Consider the following 21284-nt stretch of genomic DNA (forward strand, 5'->3'; position numbering starts at 1 on the left):
CCATTGCATTTTGATAGATGCTTTCATGCTTTCATGTTGATAGCATTGCATTTGAATGTGTTAGCTCATTTCAGTGTCCCTCTTACTTGAAAGTTTAACTTAGCCACAAGAATTTTATTTTTTGTTTGCTAGTCATTTCTACTCTTCTCTATTATTTTTAAGCTTTAAATGATTTTAAACGGCTGATTTACATGTAATATTATGTATGTTGGTGGGATACAGTGCAGTTTTTCAACACAATTCCAGAGTGTAAAACAGCGAGCCCAGGTAACTTGCCTTCCCCTTTCTCATCCTCCCTTTGTGTTTGGGGCCTGTCAGTTCTTCCCTCCCAGTTCTTTCATCCACAAGGATATATTATATTCTGCATGCAGTTCCTTCACCCCAACACTGCTCTGGAACACTAGAACTTACTGTTGTGGTCTGTGTGTCAATGCCCATTGTACAGCCTCTCTCTCCGGCCTCTCCCTCTGTGTGTGTGTGTGCATATGTGTGCACTCTATGAAGTTTTCTTTATCCACTCGTACAGCAGTGGACACCTGGGTTGATTCCATGTCTTGGTTACTGTGGACAATGCTGCAATGAAATGGGAGCTAAAAGGTTTCTTACAAATGTCCATTTCCTTTCCCTCAGATGTACATGGAGAACAACTCCACAAGGGCTGTACTCATTTGCATAGCTATGATTATTACTCATTTGCATTTTCAAGTGCAAATATTACCTGGTAGGGTTTGGATGAGGTGAGGAAGACAAAAGCAGTGCCTTCCAAAGGGAGTAGGAATGTTCAAAATAGCCAGAGAACTCTTTTCCACACTAAATGTGTCACAGTCAATGTTCGATCATGACTCTGATTCCAGATAGGTGCTTTCCATCAGAGGGTTCCAAAGCAAAATTGGGCTGTTGGAGGAGTGACCACAGGAGGTGGTTCTGCCAGGGTCCAGCTACTTAGCAATGCAAAATGTACATATCAGTGTTAAGCAAATGAATATGAACTTTTAACACTGTTTTCATGTCACAGATAGTAACAGCAACAACTATTCTAACTCTGATCCAAAATACAACACACACCTAAGGTGTTCCTAGAAGAGCATTTGTGTAAGACTTTTTCTGCACAGAAGAATATTTGAAGTTCAGCTTTTAAGTTTCTGAAAGGTTACAGATTTTCATTTTCAAAACAGCATCATGAAAAAAGAGGAACCTGTTAGGATACACGTGCAAAACTCCAAGTGAACACATATAAAGTGTCTCTGGTCAAACTACTGAAGAATTGTTGAAGAATTCATACTGAATCAAGTTATTGAAGAATTGTGCTTTGTTGATTGACAGTAAATATAGCCTGAAAATAACAAACTGCTTTATTATATATCATTGCAAAGGTGATGACTAATGTCCCATGCAAATGATTCTACTATTACATTATTTACAAAATTTAAATAAAGTGTACACAGCTGAGGGTCCATTACAAGGACATACAATCTCAAAAGACATTGATCCAAATGCTTCAGGTTAGATTGTACTACATTCCATGGAAATACAGCATCTCTCATTTCTTCTTTGCACTAGCTGCTCAGCATCTGCCTCACTAGACACACTTTGAGTCCCTGATTTAAAGAAACCGTAAGGAATCCCCATTCATTGTGCCCAGCATCACAACCGTAGTTAGATGGAGAATCAGCGCGATTTCCTCCAAGCCACAGGTGCAGGTTGGAGGACGCAGCACAGGCCCTGCCCGGATGCTGGGTTCATTGTTCTTCCAATGTGACACCTGCCATTCACCTCAGTGTCTTCCACTGCTCCTTTTAACCCATGATTCCATAGCCCTTCTGCTGATGCTCATGGCCTCTCTCCCAGCACCACTACAGGTGCCAGTCCAACTGATACGCGATGAGGCAGGTAGCTGAGCTAGAGCCAGGAGCCGGAAGCCACAGCTGCTCCCTCTATGCAACCTTATGCACCTGCCTGTCAGCCAATTAAGCCCTTGCCCAGGATGTAGCTCCCTTCCCCAGGGCACAGAGGACATAACCATCACCATGTACCCTTTCTTCTTCCTATCTCATACAACACGCTGGCAATCATGAGGGGCAGGCTCGCACTTTCTCTTGCTCTCACTCATTCCCTCACACTCTCTCTCCCATTCTCTCTCTCTCGCTCTCACTCTCGCTCTGTGAAGGAGGTAGGATGCTGAAGCACTGTCTCTCTATATTCCTTCCTCAACCATTTCCCTTTCTGCTTACTCCTGGTTTTGGTTTACACACATGCATGGATGTAGTACACACAGGTTTTAAAAATTCCATTGGCTTTTATCTGAGAGGGAGATTTACAGAGAGATCTTCCATCTGCTGGTTCATCCCAAAGGACCTCAAGGATCAGAGCTTGGCTGATACAGCAGGAAGCCAGGAGCTGCTTTTGGATCCCCCATGTGGGTATTGGGCCCCCCGGGCTTGGGCAATCTCTGCTGCTTTTCCAGGCCACAGCAGGGAGCTGGATTGGAAGTGAAGCAGCTGGGACTTGAACTTGTAACTATATGAGACGTCCATGCTGCAGATGGAGGATGTGTCTGCTGAGGCAACACACTGGCCACTTTTGCTCACCTGTTGGATCAGTTTGATCACTCTCTGCACCACATATGTGACTGTTTTCTCTAGGAAAACGACAAGGGTCTGGACTAGGAATATAGACCCCATCTCTCCCACAACTCATTGGTGGAATCAGTCAGGGAAATTCATTCCAGAAGCAGAAGTTGGCTAAGGGAAATTGAATCAGTGGGCTCAATCTCAACTGTCACCAATTGCTCAATCCTGAGAAATCTGTCTGTCCCCCAGTCTCCCTGACTTCACAACTTGGAAAGCTCAGCTAAAATGCAAATGCTGATGCCTTGGGTTGTTACTTTTAGCAGCTGCAGGGAAGAAAAGCCAAGACAAATTGCCACAGTTGATGGGGATTTGGGCCTAAGTGGGTGGGTTCCTATGGTTTGCACATTCGTTTTCCCATTGTTAGGGATGTATTTTTCAAGTGCACTGCTATCGTGAGACAAGCTGGAACTTGAGTGTTTAGCTTCCACGGACTGGTGATAAGTGACAAAAAGTTTCTGTCTGAAGTGTTTGAAGTATGAGTTTCCCTTGTGAGGGTCAGCAATGGGGTCTTTCCTTTGAGCTGGAACAGACTCTGTTGCCTAGGAACCACATCAGTAGTAGGAGGGGGAACACACTTTTCCAAGATGACAGGTGTTGAACGTCCTGTGGTGGGGCAGGGTGGGGCGGGGGACTTGTGCTTCCAATATGGCAGCCCACAATGATACATGTGACTGCCAAGATGCCCTCTCAGAGAGATGGGCAACAGATACCACCCCAATATGATGTGCTACCTGACTGGCCAGCAGTGCAGACATACATACACACATGTACACACCTATGTATCTATTAGCTTTGCCCTGGTGTTGACCACTCTGGAAAGCACTTCAGACATGGGGGTTTACTGCTTTCTGGGAATGAATTTTTGTGATGGCACACAGAAGCTCTCAGCACATGGGCTGCCAGAGGTCCTGAGAGGTAAGACTCAGGCACCAGTTCAGTGCCTCCTCTAGGTCCCTGGAGCCCCCTGCCAGCAGGGGGTCACAGGCCACCAGCCTCCGGCCCTGCAGTACAAGCCCCATCACAATGGTCCAGGGGGTAAAACCCAAGGGGCTGACTCAGCATCCTGCCTGCTGCTTTTAGCCATGCCTGGGGATTTCTCAAAATTTTTTAACAGATTTATTTGTACTGGAAGCCAGATTTATAGACAAGAGGAGACATAAAGATCTCCCATCCACTGGTTCACTCCCCAGGAGACCACAATGGCCAGAGCTGAGTTGATTCAATGTGATTAGTTTGGCGCCTCCTCCTGGTGCTCCACCTAGGTGCAGGGTCCCAAGGCTTTGGACCATCCTCTACCGCTTTCCCAGGCCACATGCAGGGAGCCAGATGAGAAGTGCAGCAGGCAAAAAACAACAACCGGCACCCCTATAACTTGCTGCACTTACAGGTGAAGGATTAGCCAATTATGCAACACAATAGCCCCACTTCTATTTATTTTTAATTTTGTTAAGCTTGCAAGAACTTCGATGCTTGCCATGAGGTCAAATCTCCTAGCGGTATATCTAGAGAGGTGGTAACAGCCTCTGGATTGAGTTGGAGTTGTGAGAATGCCCCAGTCATGCACTGCAATGCCTCCGAGTGGACTGGCACTGTCATGATGGCAGTTACTCCAGGGGCAGTGCTGAAGGAAACTTTCACAGGGGCCACAGGTAATGCTCCAGCTTCAACCTGCAAGAAGCCCACGGTGCATTGATTAAGTTGGGGCGCTTCCAGATAGGGGGCTGGATATAACAACAAACTATTTGGGGCTTCCAAAAGAGATCCTAAGTGGACAAAGCAACTTCTAACACAATAGATCCAACCCACAGGCTTCCTCATAATTAGGTTCCTAACGATTCCTGTCTGTTTTCATCTTCTTGACCTACAAGGAGATGGTTCTGCTGCATCATCCCACACGCCTTCCTATGGACCTCCTTCTAAGGGAACAGTTTCAAAACTGGCCCTGTGACTACAGAGCCCAAATGAGCCGATGGTAAGAGCAGCATTGGAGGTGTTCAGTGGTGACAGAGGGAGTTCAGGGGGAGAGCCGCTCCCACCCGGGGAAGCAGTCTAGACAGCAGACTCAGAGAAGCACCACGGCTGCCAGCAGCGCCCAGCAGCCCACAGAAGCAGCCCTGCGGGGTTCTGGTCTGGCTTGGAAGCCCACAGAAGTGTGTGTCAGCATGCAAAGCCAGGACACTGGTGCAAGGATTTCTGTGGCTACTGTTCCCAGTGCAAAGAAGCCCTCACCAGGAGGGAGGTTCCCTTCTCTGCAGGGGAGAGGATCCACTTTGCTCATGGCCTCATCTGAAGATGGATGTGGTGTCGGTGTTTCCAGAGGCTTCCTCAGCTCATGCATAACCCGGGCAGAGCTTCGAGGTCCCTAGGTGTGCAGAAGAGTGTGAATTGTGTGAAATCCACAGCAGATTCCCTGTGTTTTGACTTCCCTTACAGGACCTCTGTCCCCACAGAGTTGCATTATTAGGAGAGTGGAGAGTAAACCTCCCTCTTAAAGTGTATTTCCCTTTCATGTGTCAAACACAGGCCAGTCTTCTCTTGCACTACTTTCTATTGGGTCTAAATGCCCAACTCCTTTGCTTGGCAGAGAGGCTGGATCTTCCCTCAGTGTTTGCTGCAAATTCATCTCTGCTCAGCCCAAGTCATCTGCTGCTATGTTACAGGCCCCGGTGTAGAACAGCCCAACTCCTAAAATGGAACATTTGGTCCTGAAACCCAGGAGGTGACTTCCAGGTGACTTGTCCCTGGGGCGCCTCCACCTCTCTCTTGCTTCTTGGCCTGTCCCAATCCCAGGACACAGATGAGTTCTCTGGAGTCCTGTGTGAGGGCCTCGCTACACCTGCTGCTGCATCTGTCTGGGTCAAGGTCCATCTGGCCCTGGTGGGGACCCTTGGGCTTGGGATATTTTTCCCAGTTTTGAGGTGGAAGAACATTCCACAGGTGCACTTCTCTCTCTCCTCCTTCCAATCTTGACTCTAGAATGAGCTCCACTCCAGTGCACACACCCCTACCCAACAGTCAATGGCCCCAAAGAGGACTGTTAATCCCTCAGTTCTCTGACTGTTAGAGTCCGGGCCAAAGCCCCTGGATGTCAGGGTGCGAGCTAGTCAACCCCCAGAGAATGACAAAGTCTCACTGGTAATGCAAACAGCAAACAGAGTTTATTGTGCCAGCATGCTGGGGTCAGACCGCACTTGGAGCCAGTCAAGCAGGGCAGTCGGACCCCAGACAAGCCCAAGACAGAAGCTTATATAGGCCCTTTTGGGCTAGAAAATACATCAAAAGTAGCAACCTTAGACATATGGCCTGCAGGCACAGGCAGCCTGTTCTGTTCCCATACCCAATATCTGTATGGCTCATGTCAGTCTCACACCCTTATTTTCCTCCTGGTTCCTGGGACCAGAGAGAATTGTGCCCTTGCCTTCACAAAGTCGCAAGGCAGCAAAGAACAGATTCATCCCTAAAGCAGGATCCTCCCAAAGTCCAGGCACCTCCTGGCCTAGCAAAGTAGCAGTTTTTCACTACAAAGGAATCTCACACTGCCCAAAAATAACATTTTACCCACACTCTAACATGACATTTGGACAACTGCCTCAGACACAATGGGAAATGGTCTGAGGTGCCCTATGTCCAGGTATTTCTCCATAGCTGCCCTTCACTGGGTCACCTGTCAGAATTGCCTCCTTAGACTAAGTCAAAGCCTACCTCCTGGGCTGCCAGGCCTTGCCAGACTTGGATCCTGCCAACTCTGCTCCTCCACCTACCCATGCGTGGCACCCAGCGGAAAGTGTTCCTCATGCTACAACACCTACCTCTCATTCTCCACATCACATTCCCTCTTCCTCTCCCCTTGATACCTATTCACGCTAATGACAACCACCCTGCCAAAAAGCAACTCTTCTTTCCAGACCACCTTCTTGGCTCCTTCAGACTCAGCCCTTTCACCCCTAGGATGTCTTTGCACTCAGCCACTTCCCCCAGCTGCTGACTCCCCATCCCCCCTCCAGGGTTCCACTCCAGTGACATCACAAAGGGGAAGGGTGTGGCCAAACTGGTCCAGTAGGCACAGGAGACTCCCAAGCATGGGCAGCAGAAGGAGAAGACCCTTGAGGAAAGCCAGAACACAAGGTCTCCTGATCTACGGAGAACAACAACAATCCACAGAAGGCTGAGGGTTAATCCAATTGTGTTCCACATGCCAAGAGCTATGAGGAAATTTGCCCCATACCCGATCTTCCAGAGCACTGCATAGTGACATGTCACAGCTGACTGCAGCAGGAGAGCCCTCCAAATGAAATATGAAAAAGACAACGGAGAAAAGGCTGCCAGTCAGTGCACCCACCTAGAGGGAGAAACAAATATACATCCATGAGAAGAGGAAGGCCAGGAGCGCTCCTCCTTTAAGACCAATGTGAAAGACCCCAAGCAAGTTCAAAAGGAAGGGAAAACATCCCACAAGACCTAGAAAGTGGGTCTGCTCATACTTGTAGCCAGACAATATCCCACAAGAGAAGAGTGCGGAACCTCGTGTTTCGATTCCTTTGGCCAAGATCCCCAGGGTAGGTCCGCAGGCTGCTATCTCAGCATGCAGAGCAACACGGGGACACCCAGCACAAGAGAAAGGCTGTGGGTGAACAATCCTGGCCACCCATGAGAAGTCCCCAGAGGCTAACCTGCAGCTGAGTGCCCCTGCCTCCAGGGAGTACTCCAACATGCCACATGAGAAGGCTGTGGGCAAAAGGGCCTGGGCACCATACGCCAAGACACCTGAGCAATGTGTAAGGGTCAGCACCCCAGCCTCTGCTGTGCCACACAGGGCAGAAGAAGAAGGCTGCTGGCATTTCAGCATGGACACCAGCTGCAACAAGCCCTAAGAAAGGCCACAGGCAGCAAACAACAACCAGCAGGGCGCACAAGCCAGGGAACCCACATGCACGAAGCACAACCACATCACAGAGGCGGAGAACACAGGTGCTCCTGCCCTGGCGACACACACCAAGACCTCCGAGGAAGGACAGCAGAAAGTGACACAACCCATGCAAGACCCAGAAGAAAGGGCCTCCTCATCCACACAGCACAGCAGAATGGCACTGCAGAAGGCTGACGAAAACCCTGCCCTAAAGACACAGGTGAGGACCCCCGAGGTAGGGCGACAGGCAGCAACCACAGCCTCCAGTGCGGTGCACAGGAACATTCATCTTGACAAGAAGGTGATGGGAAAACTCACCTGTGCACCACAGGTGAAGACCATCGAGGAAGTCTCATGGGCCAATGCCACAGGCACCGTGGAAAACAGCCACAGCCACAGGAGACAGTCATGGAGGAATGGGCCGAGGCGCCATTTGCTAACACACCTAAGGAACGTCTGCAGGAAACAACAACCCCCATTCTGGCCAGGAAGAAAGTTGCTATTCCCATGTAGTGGAGAGCAAAATCCCGCAGGAGAAGGCTATGGGAGCCCCAGCCTGGCTCCACAGGCCAAGACATCTAAGAAACACCTGCCTCCTATTTTCTCAACCTCCAGGACACCACATAGCAACATGTGGCAGAAGAGGAAGGCTGCAGGTATGTCTGAGTGCACCACATGCACAAATACCCAAGGAAGTCTGAGACAAATAGCCTATGTCTGCAGGACCATACAGGGCCATGACAAAGAGGAGGGCAGAGGATGCGCCGTCCTGGGCACAACGTGCAAACAACTCAGGAACGCGGGCCAGAACACCTAACTCCATGGGGCAGAGCAACACTGGAAAAGAGAAAGATGTGGGAAAGCCTGACACTCCTATGCCAAGACTCCCCCCCCAAAAAAAAACCCCATGGGCCAGTGCCCTTGCATCCAGAAACCCACAGAGGTACATCCATCTGAGCAGGAACACTGCAGCCACATCCACCTGGGCACCACATGCCAAGATGCCAAGGTAGGCCAGGAAGCAAACAGCAACCAGGTAGGCCCACGAGCCAGGATCCCTCATGCTTAGGGAAAACACACCATCCCCCTCTAGGTGGAGATGACAGGTGCCCCTGGCATGGTTCCACATGAAGAACACCTGAGGGAAGTTCACAAGATGGTGCCCCAGCTTCAGTGCATCGCACAGTGTCATCGGGCAGTAGACGGCAGTGGGTGAACTCTGCTGTGTGTCCACGCCCAGGACCTCAAGGAAGGCTCACAAACCAATCCCATGGTCTCCACGGAAAACAGAAACATGCCACAGGAGACAGTTGTGGACCACTGGGCTGGCTGACATCTGCCGATCCTCCTGAGGAAGATCTTCTAGAAGTAATGACCATTCCACAAGGCCAGGAAGAAAGGTGCTACTCCTCTATGTTGTACAGCAAAATCCCACAGGAGAAAGTTGTGGAGGCCCCTGCCTAAGTCTCATAGTCCATGAAACCCCGAGCAAATAAAAACTGCAGAATGCTATGATCTCCTTGCCAGAAGAAAGGTCCTAGTCCTGTGTAGTGTGCAGCAGTTGCCCACAGGAGAAGGTTCCCGGAGCCCTTGGCCTGGCTGCATAGGCCCACAGGCTGGCTTAGCCACCCTCAGGACACTGCACAAAGACATCCGGCAGAAGTGAAAACTGCAGAGCAACTCACCTAGGGCAGTACATGTGAAAAGCCCCAAGGAAAACCCACATGCCAGAACCTCAGCCTCTGCAGAGCACCCCAACATCCCGCAGAAGACAGCTGTGCACAGGGCAGACTGGTCACCATATGCTAAGACAAGTGAGAAACGCCTATGGCTGGTGCCCTGTCCTTCAGGGCTCCCCACAGGGACATGCGACAGAAGACACAGGCGGCGGGCACATCTGCAGGGCCAACAAATAATGCAAAGACCCCTGAGGAAGGCCCGCAGGAAGCAAAGACTAACGAGGAAGGCCCACAAGCCAGGGCCCCCATATGCATAAAGCACAACCTCATCTGCAGGGGAAGACTGCTGCTGAATCTGCCCAGGCACTGCAGGACAACACGTCTGAAGAGGACTCGCAGCTCACCTACAACGGCTCCATGGAGCCACACAGGGACATCCGGCAGAGGGGCAAGTGTGTAGCCACTTCAGCACTACTGCCAGGGGCCCAGTCCCTGAGCATGTCCCACAGAGCATGAGTGAGGCTGGAGGGAAGTCCTCCCGCTGCCTGGTGCACAACAAAAGCACACAGGAAAAGGCTGTGGGACTCCTGCCTCGGATCTTTTGGCCAAGATCCCCAGGGTAGGTCCGCAGGCTGCTATCTCAGCATGCAGAACAACACGGGGACACCCAGCACAAGAGAAAGGCTGTGGATGAACAATCCTGGCCACCCATGAGAAGTCCCCAGAGGCTAACCTGCAGCTGAGTGCCCCTGCCTCCAGGGAGTACTCCAACATGCCACACGAGAAGGCTGTGGGCAAAAGGGCCTGGGCACCATACGCCAAGACACCTGAGCAATGTGTAAGGGTCAGCACCCCAGCCTCTGCTGTGCCACACAGGGCAGAAGAAGAAGGCTGCTGGCATTTCAGCATGGACACCAGCTGCAACAAGCCCTAAGAAAGGCCACAGGCAGCAAACAACAACCAGCAGGGCGCACAAGCCAGGGAACCCACATGCACGAAGCACAACCACATCACAGAGGCGGAGAACACAGGTGCTCCTGCCCTGGCGACACACACCAAGACCTCCGAGGAAGGACAGCAGAAAGTGACACAACCCATGCAAGACCCAGAAGAAAGGGCCTCCTCATCCACACAGCACAGCAGAATGGCACTGCAGAAGGCTGACGAAAACCCTGCCCTAAAGACACAGGTGAGGACCCCCGAGGTAGGGCGACAGGCAGCAACCACAGCCTCCAGTGCGGTGCACAGGAACATTCATCTTGACAAGAAGGTGATGGGAAAACTCACCTGTGCACCACAGGTGAAGACCATCGAGGAAGTCTCATGGGCCAATGCCACAGGCACTGTGGAAAACAACCACAGCCACAGGAGACAGTCATGGAGGAATGGGCCGAGGTGCCATTTGCTAACACACCTAAGGAACGTCTGCAGGAAACAACAACCCCCATTCTGGCCAGGAAGAAAGTTGCTATTCCCATGTAGTGGAGAGCAAAATCCCGCAGGAGAAGGCTATGGGAGCCCCAGCCTGGCTCCACAGGCCAAGACATCTAAGAAACACCTGCCTCCTATTTTCTCAGCCTCCAGGACACCACATAGCAACATGTGGCAGAAGAGGAAGGCTGCAGGTATGTCTGAGTGCACCACATGCACAAATACCCAAGGAAGTCTGAGACAAATAGCCTGTGTCTGCAGGACCATACAGGGCCATGACAAAGAGGAGGGCAGAGGATGCGCCGTCCTGGGCACAACGTGCAAAGAGCTCAGGAACCCGGGCCAGAACACCTAACTCCATGGAGCAGAGCAACTCTGGAAAAGAGAAAGATGTGGGAAAGCCTGACACTCCTATGCCAAGTCTTCAAAAAAAAACCACCCATGGGCCAGTGCCCTTGCATCCAGAAACCCACAGAGGTACATCCATCTGAGCAGGAACACTGCAGCCACATCCACCTGGGCACCACATGCCAAGACTGCCAAGGAAGGCCCACAGGAAGCAAAGAGCAACCAGGTAGGCCCACGAGCCAGGATCCTCATGCTTAGGGAACAACACACCATCCCCCTCTAGGTGGAGATGACAGGTGCTCCTGGCATGGTTCCACATGAAGAACACATGAGAAAAGTTCACAATTGGTGCCCCAGCTTCAGTGCATCGCACAGTGTCATCGGTCAGGGGAAGGCAGTGGGTGAACTCTGCTGTGTGCCCCATGTGCAGGACCTCAAGGCAGGCTCACAAACTAGCCCCATGGGCTCTGTGTAATACAGAAACATGCCACAGGAGACAGTTGTGGACCACTGGGCCTGGCTGACATCTGCCGATCCTCCTGAGGAAGATCTTCTAGAAGCAATGACCATTCCACAAGGCCAGGGAGAAAGGTGCTACTCCTCTATGTTGTACAGCAAAATCCCACAGGAGAAAGTTGTGGAAGCCCCTGCCCAGGCCACACTGTCCAAGAAACCTGAGGAACTACTGCAGGAAGGAATGATCTTCTGGGTTAGTCCTTGTCGTGTACAGGAGAAGTTCTCAGGAGAAGGCTGTGGGAACCCCTGGCCTGGCTGTACGGGCTAGAACAACTGAGAAATGCCAGAGGACTGCTGTTTTGGCCTCCAGGACACCGCACAGGCACACCCAGTACAAGAGGCAAGATGTGGGCTAATGTGCCTGACCTCCACAAGTACAGATATCTGAAGAAGGCTGGGACAATCACCTGCCTCCAATGTGCCCTGCCAATGATCAAGGCATTGGGCACCCCCTCCTGGGCTTTATCTTCACAAAAACTCAGCACTCAGGACAGAGTACCCAAGTCTTTAGAGCTCAGCAGCACTGCTCCAGAGAAGGCCATGGGCAAACCTGCCTGGCTGTCATATGCTACGTGCCCCAAGAAATACCCATTCCTGTGCTACCCTGCGTCAGGGGAGCCACACAGGTACACGTGGCAGAAGAAAACTGTGGGCATATCCACCTGGGCACCATCTACAACAGTGCCTGAGAAAGACCCACAGGCAGCAAAGACCAACCAGGAAGGGTCAAATGCCATGGCCCCCACATGCATGGAGCATGCCACACCACTGTATAATCACGTTGGTGCAATCCACACCGCCCATTCGGCTAAGGGCCTGAGAAAGCAGCAGATGGTGGCCCAAGTGCTCGTGCCCCAGACCACCCATGTGGGAGACCCACTGCAGCTTCTGGCTCCTGGCTTTGGCCGGCCCATCTCAGCCACTGCAGCCATCTACTGAGTGAAGCAAAACACGAAAGTTCTCTCTTCCACTCTCTAACAGTTCAACTAAATAAACCAGTTTCTTTAAAACCCAGCAGAATAACAGAGCAAATAAAAATGACCTACTTTGATTCTGTGGCAGGCCTCTTTGCCATGCAGACTTAGCAAGAGACAGACACAGAGGCAGCAAGGGCATTCCTCAGCCTTGTAGGAGTGAGGGAGGGCATCCTGCGTGGCTCACGGCACACAGTGAGCACCGCACGTCACCGCACGTGAGTAACAGGAGGATTCCCGGGAAACAGTTACTGACCATTAGGAACTGCTGCTAGGCCTACAGCAAGCAGAGATGGAACGGACGGAAGACACAGGGGCAGATGGTTTGATGGGTGACACTTCCTCCCAGAAAGATAAATCAACGAATGCTTTTGACAAATTATTCAGAGAGAGGAAGAGATGTCTTTCCACAACAATTTTGGGGTTAGTTGCAGAAGCATCATGAGAAAATTTTGCTCCTGAGATTTGGCTATTGTTTGTAGTCCTTGTTACATTTCTGCCAATGGTGGCACTTTCACATTAAAAAGGGAGATTTGTTTGCCAAAGTTACAGAACAGGGAGAGACAGAGTTGGAGCATCTTCTGCTGCTTTCCCTAGGACAGTGGTAGGGAGGCAGCTGGGACGGAACAGCTGGACAAGAACAGCACCCATCGAGCCCAACACAGTGGCTCAATAAGCTAATCCTTCCCTTGCAAGTGTCAGAACCCCATACAGGCACCAGTTCACGTCCTGGCTACTCCACACCTCATCCAGCTCCTTGCCTGTGGCCTGGGAAAGCCATCGAGGATGACCCAAAGCCATGAGACGCTGCACCCATGTGGGAATCCTGGAAGAAGCTTGTGGCTCCTGGCTCTTAGCTTGGGATCGGCTCAGCTCAAGCTGTTGCAGCCATTTGGGAGTGAACCAGTGGATGGAAGAGCTTTGCTTCTGTAAGCCTGACTTTCAAAAAAAAAAAGACTGGCAGCCATATGGAATGCTGGCTTTGCAGGTAGGGGTTTTACCTACTATGCCACAGTGCTAGCTCTGTGTACTTCTTACTTGTTGAAATCTTTACTTGGTTTTATCAAGGAAATTAAAAAGAAAGGAACAAGGTAGGAATCAAGAATTATTAGACTTTTATAATTATTTCTATAAACTCTAATGAAAATTGTTCTTTATATCATAAAGAATAACTCTTAAAAGACAAAACTTCCCAGTCCTGACTGTCACGTCGATACAGAAATACTCAGGAAAACAGAAGCCAGCAGCACCCCACATCGGTGTGGTTGCCAGAGGGCCCGACAGGGAGGGCAGAGGGCGCACAAAGACTCTGGTTGCACAGATGACAGATGAGCTGCCCTCCACCCATCATCCAGAAGGGAGCCTAACCCACCACCTGGAAGGACAAACCCAGTAGTTGATTGGGACTCCAGGGCTAATGCCGAAGGGGCTGACGGGCTGTTAGTCACTGCTCAGCTCTGCCCACCATGCAGAGGAGGGAGGAGCAAGTAACACATCAGATGACTAGACCGAGATCCTCTGAGAAGATGCTGAAGACGTCCCAGGCCCGCAAGGAGACATTTCTGGAAGGGACCTGCAGGGTGCAAGGTCTGTCATGGATCCCTGAACACACACCACAGTGGAAGACGTGGGCCCAGAAATAGAGGCACATGTTACAAGTGAGCAGTGTGCACACAAACTTATTTCCAGATGTCTCCGTCAAGCATCTGGAAGCAGTCATTCCCCTAAGGTGTGAGCACGTGCAAGTCCCCAGACCTTGACTGTGAATTCCATGCTCCTGGAACGGGAGCAGGGAAAGCCCCAGAGGACCCTGGAGCCTCTCGTGGGGCTCCCAGTAAAGAAGTGCTGAGAAGAAAGGAGGAACAGGCATGTTCAGGAGGCACAGGAGAAAAATTCACAAGGACACTGCTGCTGCGGCACAGCAAGCTAAGCCGCCGCCTGTGAGGCCGGCATCCTATGTGGATGTCAGTACAAGGCCCGCTGCTCCACCTCTGATCAAGCTCCCTGCTAATGTGCTTAGGAAAACAGCAGAGGATGGCCCAAGTGCTTGTCCCCCTGCTACCCGCTGGAAGACCAGGATGGAATTCCTGGCTCCTGGCTTCACCTGGCCCAGCTATTGCAGCTATCTGGAAGTGAACCAGCAGAAGGAAAATCTCTCTCTCCCTCTCCAAAGAACTCACACAGTCAACTGCAACATTTCCAGCAACGAATTACACATTAACAATATGAACTGTTGGTCTAAAGCATGAAATGAGTGTCGATGAGTCCCTAGTGCCAGGAGTGAGGAGTGCATGGAGAGACCCTGGAGAAGAGTCTGACCAGAGAGGGAGCAGGGGCCGCCGGCCACGCCTGGTGCGGGGGCACCACCACGGCTGCGGGCAGGCTTCCGGATGAAGGCTGACACGAGTGTGACAGGACTTGTGCACAGCATCAGAGTACATCCCTGCTGCTCATCCAGGTCAGCAGTGCCTGCAGTAAGATCTCGGGGTATTACTCACTCTCAACTGACACACCAGGAAAGGGAGGCCCCTCTTTGGGGTTCAGCCTCAATACCCAAACCCGAGGGGCTGGTGCTGTCGCATAGTGCATGAAGTTGTTTCCTGCAGCACCAGCATCCCACACGGGCCTTGGCGCAAATCCCAGCCTCTCAAACTGCTGATCCAGTCCACTGCCTATGCACCAGGGAAACGTGGAAAATGACCCACGTGCTTGGCCCCTTCCACCCATGTGGAGACTCGGGGGAGCTTCTGGCTCCTGGCTTCAACCTGACCCAGCCCTTGTTATTGTGGCCACTGGGGAATAAACAGGCAGACAGATGACCTCTGCCCCTGGCTCTTTTCTTTCTTCCTTTCTTTTCCTTCTTCTTTTCTTTTTTTGTAAATCCCTAACCTCAAATACAATTTGTAAAAACAGGAGACAAAGCCACAGGTAGGAAAGCCCCAGAGAAGATGCGAGCAGAGCTTTGCAGGAAACTGGCAGCGTGCAGACATGATGCTGAAACATCGTGGAGTTATGGGTCAATGCCGAGGAGAAAGGGAATATAGCTGGAACACGGGAGCCCTGGCTCAGGTCCACAGTGTGTGGGGCAACAGGTGGCAGTGGGATTGTTCCATCACTGTCCTGTGGGTGCTCACAGAGGCCGTGTCTCAGGGCCCAGTGTGTGCAGACCTTCTGCACTGTCCACACCAACTCCCCCGTGAGCCCCAATCATAGCAAGGGTCAGCAGGAGGAGGAAGCCTGGGCCTGGGCCTCCATCTCACACTCTGGGACCACAGGGACCAGGAGGCAACACTGGGTGCCCTCCAGCAAGCAGGCAGGGAAAGGTGAAGGGGCCTTGGGTGGGGTCCTGGGATGCCTGACACACAGTAAAGTCTGACTCATTCAGCTTTCTATAAACTCAACCATCACTGTGTCCACATGCTGTGACAGAGAAGCTGACACGCTGTCCTGTGGCGCACACAGCTGGCTCTGTCCACAACCAAGCATGAAGTAGTTCAAGAGCAGCCCCAGGAGTCGATGGCGAGGAAGGTCCTGCAGCCTGGAGATGTTGCAGCCCAGCTCACTCCACATCTGTCTGCCAGCTGATGCAGGAGGGAACTCACTGCCGCCACCTCCTGGGGAGTGAAAGCAAGGCATGATCGCACACTCCAGCCTGCAGGGCAGGTTGCTTGGTCAAGATCTCCCATGAGATTGTTGAAGTATTTCCCAGGGGACTGCACACATCCCTATCAACGTGAAACTAAAGGGTCTGTACTAGCTGCATTGGCATCCCATATGGGCCCCAGTTCCAGTCCTGGCTGTCCCACTACTGACCAGCTCCCTGTTGGGGCACCAGGGAAAACCTCCAAAGATTGATTAGATTCTTGGGCGAGACCTGACACCCATGTGGGAGACCAATGGAAGGTCTAGGCTCTGGACTTCAGTCTGGCCCAGCTATGGCCTCTGTGGCCATCAGGGGAGTAAACCAGCAAGTGGAAGCTCTTTTTCTCTTTCTCTACTTCTCTGTAACTCTTTCAAATAAGTTAATAAATCAATCAGTCCTTTTTCACAAGTGGCATTATCCGGAAAACCATTGGAGCATCAGCTGACCTCTGACCTCAGGAAACTGTGCCTTGTCTGGGACCCCGAGGAGCCCCTAGGGGCCTGTTCCTCTGGCACTCTGCCTCCCTTGCAGAGCTGACCCAGTGCAGAGTACACATGCACCAACTCAGCCTCTGCCACACCTGCAGCCTGCATCTATCTAGGGCCCAGACTAGTGGCAGACCCCCAGCCTGTGGCTGCGAGTCCTTCTGGAACTCTCAAGCGATCATTACACTGCAGAGACCCCTTCCTCAGGCTGCATGTCCCTGTGCACTTGTACACACAGGTCCAAGGAAGCCAAGGATGCTGTGTGTGGGTCAGAGCAGCAGGGAGAGGCATCCTGTGGGCTTGGAGGGGCTATCCCAGGAGACCTGTCCCTCTGCTACCACACAGGGCCCAGTCCTGCTGCCTCCAGCAACCAAGTGGTACCATGAAGCCCCTTCTGGGAGCTGATCATATTGTAGGCCATGCTATTGCTGGCGAACTGGGGGTGGGGTCTGCTGGGCTCACCTCAAATGCAGATTCACGGAGGTCTTGCACAGCCCTCATCCCACACACCAGCAGGAGCCTCGCAGCACAGCAATGAGCCCTGGGCCCCAGGAAAGGACACCCAGGTCCTTATGGCCTGGCCCAGCAAGGCAGGCTTCCTGGACGAGCCTCAGAGCAGCCTCTCCCTACAGACAGAGGCAAGAGCAGGCCAGAGCTCTGCTTCTGTTCCCTGCAGAAGGAGGAAGGTAGGTGTCTGCCAGGGAACAGGAAATGGCTCCACCAGAGGAGGTGGCAGACAGGGACCATGCTTACCACTCAGGACACTGTTGATCCACTGACTCACAGCACAGCGTTCCTTGGTCCTTGGTGGTGACTCTAGGCAGGGTCAGGTGCCTCGGGCAGGATGAGCAGCTCACGTCTCCTGCAGGGCAGCAGCAGAGGAGCCTTCTGCAGCAGGGGCCTGGATGGGTCCTGCTCCGGTGCAGGAGGTCGTGCCCTGATTGCTGTCAGCATCCAGGGCTCCGTGGTGGAGCTATAGGAGCTGCTGATAGGGTTGCACCTGGTGCACGTCACCCTGAAGGGGAACTCAGGTTCCCTTCTCTTGTGACTTGGGGTGCTCCTCAGAGGCTCAGACCTGTGCACAAAGAAAGGCAGGACCACATCAACCTGTAGCTGTCTGAAGGCCAACGATGGGGTGCTGCTACCGGTCTGAGAGCTGCTGTGCTTAGTGTCCTGCCCGCCCCTGGCTGTGGGGTCGCCCCCGGGCTTTCGAGCCTCCTGTCCACTCTGCAGGGCTACTCTCCTCCCAGGCTCTAACTCGAGCTCCCTTCTCCCAGGGACTGCTAGGAAGTGCTCTCCCTGGAGACCAGGCCAGGAGGGCGGCCAGCAAGACGCACGCGCACAGCAGAGCCTGCTGCAGGGCCTCGCGGATCACAAAATGGCCCTGGGGAGAGACTGTCTTGAGCAGCACCAAGCCGCGTGCCCCACCCCACCCCCGCCCCTGTGCATGGCCTCGAGCAGCACCAGCTTCCTCCTCCTAGCACCGCCTCCGGGAAGTCACCCTGGAGTGTGCCCTCAGTACGCTGAGGACCTGTGAAATGCTACCCATGGGGTAGGAGCCACCACCATAAACACTGGGGACAGCGGCAGCAAGGGGAAGCCCTGGGAGCCTCCCCAATGCCCTGTGAAGTCGGTTCAGACATGACAGGGCCAGGCAAGCAACGGCACTGGGCGAGGGGGCTGAGTGGCCCAAGAAGCAGTGGACCTTGCCTTGGCCCTCAATACTCACAGCAGGCTGTCTGAGTCTAGGCCTCTGAAGCTCTTGGGGGCTCCGAGAGATTTCCGTTAGCAACATCCGGGGCAGCGCGCGCCCAGAGCGAGGCGGGTGGGCCGCTGTGCAGAGCTGGCGCGCCCAGGCACGTGGGGTCCGTGCGGCCGCCCCCGGGACAGACAGTGAAGGACCCCGTTGCTGCGAGGCCCTGCGGGCTTGCCGAGCAGGTTGCAGGCTCAGGTGGGCTCCCCAAGGCCAGGGATCCCCACAGAGATCCGGAACTGAGAAGCGCTTGTCTCTGTGCCCGCCAAGTCTCCCTGGGCCTTGCATCTCATCAAGTGGCATGAGGACCTTGATCCAGCTCTCCTGGCGTGCAGGGAGCTGAACTTCACCCACTCTCCTGCCCTGGCACCTGCCCATGCAGGCCTCACTTCTGGGGATGCAGAGGTGTTTGGAGGACCAAGGCAGGCATCATGCTTTCTAACCGCTTCCGGCTTCATTCTCTGCTTCCTGTCCACCGGGTCCAGCGTGTCCCTCCCGCGGGGAGGCCTCCCCGAGCTGTGGAAACCAGGAAGGCATCCTCAGGCCAGATCGTTTCTCGGGTCCAGGCGTGGGATGTAGGTGAGAGAGCAGGGAGCAGCTTGAGGTGTTCCTGCGACCCTTGCTGCTCTCAGCCAGCTCAGTGCTCTCTGTACTGCTCTTAGCACAGGGCTAAGTGCTTCCTGGGTACCTCCTCGGAGTCCCTGGCCCCAGCCAGAGAAGCAGCAGCGGTGTGGCCATCCCATGTCCGCCCTTTGTGCTCCTGGAAGTCTGGCTGGAAGCAGGGGGTAACTGGGAATTCTGCCCAGGACAGGGTGGGACAAGCAGGCTTGGAGGCTGAGGGAAGAGAAGGCAGCTCTCTGGGCCCAGCGGGAAGGCCACCAGATGAAATAGTTCTTAATGGCCTGCACGCTGCCCAACTGTGACCACCTGCTGCTGCCAGGCCTGGAGCCTAGGTGCCTCTTGTGTGGACAGCACTGTGAGCTGTCCCAGCATGCTCCCAGGCTGTGAGGAGGATCCCAGGAGGCAGGGACAGCTCTGGTCTCTGAGGAATCAGGCTGCTCCCACCAGGGCAGCCCCCACACCTCCTGCAGGGCTGGCTCTGCCATGTGCCCCTGCTGTGTCTCCCTCCTGGACCCTCAAGGACAAATGGAGACTCAGAGGAGGCCAGAGGGGGAGAAGGTGCCCCAGTCCTCCCACCTCCTGAGCTTGGATTACAAGCAGACAGGGCAGTCATTATCATCTCCCTGCAACTAACCCACCTGTCACCTCAGCAACCTCTCACCTTACCCACCTGTCATCTCACCCACCTGTCCCCTCACCCTCACGCCATGTTCAGCCAACTGTTAACTCCCGTGTGGGCTGCAGAGATGAGACTGTCTGACCCAACAGACGTGGCCTGGGCGCCCACACCCTAAGATGGTAGTACTAAGATGGGACTGGGGGTTGAAAGGTCATGGCAGGGTAATGTTCTCCCAGGAGTGGGGGAGGGCCTTCTGCCTCGTGCCCTCCCGCCTTCTGCCAGGGCAGGACTCAGTTTGGCACTCTCAGGGAACACTGAGTGTGCCACCCCAACCCCACATGCCTGGCCCCCAGGACACTGAGTCCATCTTTGTCCTCTTGCCTCTGTTTTTCATGACATCGCTAGGAGTGGATGGGGACAGGGACTTCTCTTGTGGCCCTGCCACCCTCTTTGCCTTCAGGTGCTCCCTTCCTCGCTCCCCCCCCCCCCCACCAGGTCAGAGCCTTCTTGCACTCACCTGCATTCTGGGCTTGCCTCAGAGCCTGCAGTCCCTGTCCCTTCCTTCCGGGCCACCTGGGCCCGTTCTCTGCCCTCCTGACACCCAGAGGGGCCCAAGAGTGAGAGGCCTTGTGCGTTCATTTTCTTCTGGCATGATGAAACCCACCACTCTTAAGTTTACCAACATTTTGATTTTTGGTTTCTAATTACTAGCTTTGTGAGAAAGGTGAATGTCACCCAATAAACCAATGTTTTGGCATCTCTATTAAAATTTGTGTTGTAGCTAAGAACCTTGTCATTAGTTCTCAAGCAGAAAAAAGGAAGAAGCCTGCTGTACTCACAGGGTGGATGGTATTTATGTGTCTCTTTCTCCATTGTTCAAATTCTCTTCCATTTTTCATTATTTGATCAAACCCTGGGAAATATGTGTTAACGTCAGACAAGTCCCTTAGAAACTTTTCTGAGGCTTTTCCTTACATAGTTTGTTTTGTTTTGTTTTGCTTTTCAATGAGCAAAGTGAGATTTAAGTCAGAAACGTCCTGATCAGAGCAGTGGTCAGAAAGTTTCCATAACAGACAGCATGTTGAAGCATGGTATCAATAAAACTTTGTTCAAAGACAAATATTTTCAGGAATCACATTGTAAATGGCAAAAGATTTCAACTAGTCATACAGTGGCTCAACAATTTACAACATCTTAGAAAATAGAACAGGAATTTACAGCCTTTCATAATTTTGAGGGCAGTGGCAAATTATCAAAGTTCTAGAGCAGAGCAAGGAATACGTTGATGATTAGGGAATAGAAGGTTCCTTTTAAAATATGTGGGCAGAGAAACATGTCATCTGGCCAGGGCGTTAGTGCAGTCAGTGTGCCCATCCTTGTCAGTGTGTGTGGCAGGGGAAGAATATCACAGTCTATAGGCAGAAATAATCCAAGAAGCCTTATACTGGCACAAAAAGTAACATGCAGACCAACGGAAGAGAACAGAAACCCCAGAAATCAATCTGCAAATCTGCAACCAGCTCATCCACAACAAGGAGTGAAGATCAGTGCCCTGAGAGAGGCCAGTCTCTTCAACACACGGACCTGGGAACAACTGGATCTCTGCACGCAGAATTTGTGAAACAATATCCCACCTTACACCTTACATGAAAACCAAGTCCATGGATCAAGGATCTAAG

At 52.6% G+C, this 21284-nt stretch overlaps 1 long non-coding RNA gene across 1 annotated transcript; it reads right to left on the bottom strand.

Annotated features, from left to right (window-relative positions):
- Nucleotides 1–15348: 15348 nt before the first annotated feature.
- LOC131481162 (uncharacterized) lies at nucleotides 15349–18417 on the bottom strand. The gene is made up of 3 exons (XR_009246106.1): nucleotides 18342–18417; nucleotides 17366–17474; nucleotides 15349–16098 (listed from the first exon to the last, which is right to left on the bottom strand). It is a non-coding gene; the product is annotated as an uncharacterized LOC131481162 (long non-coding RNA).
- Nucleotides 18418–21284: the final 2867 nt, after the last annotated feature.

Source organism: Ochotona princeps, chromosome 9 (genome assembly GCF_030435755.1).
Source record: "Ochotona princeps isolate mOchPri1 chromosome 9, mOchPri1.hap1, whole genome shotgun sequence".
Taxonomy (NCBI): Eukaryota; Metazoa; Chordata; class Mammalia; order Lagomorpha; family Ochotonidae; genus Ochotona; species Ochotona princeps.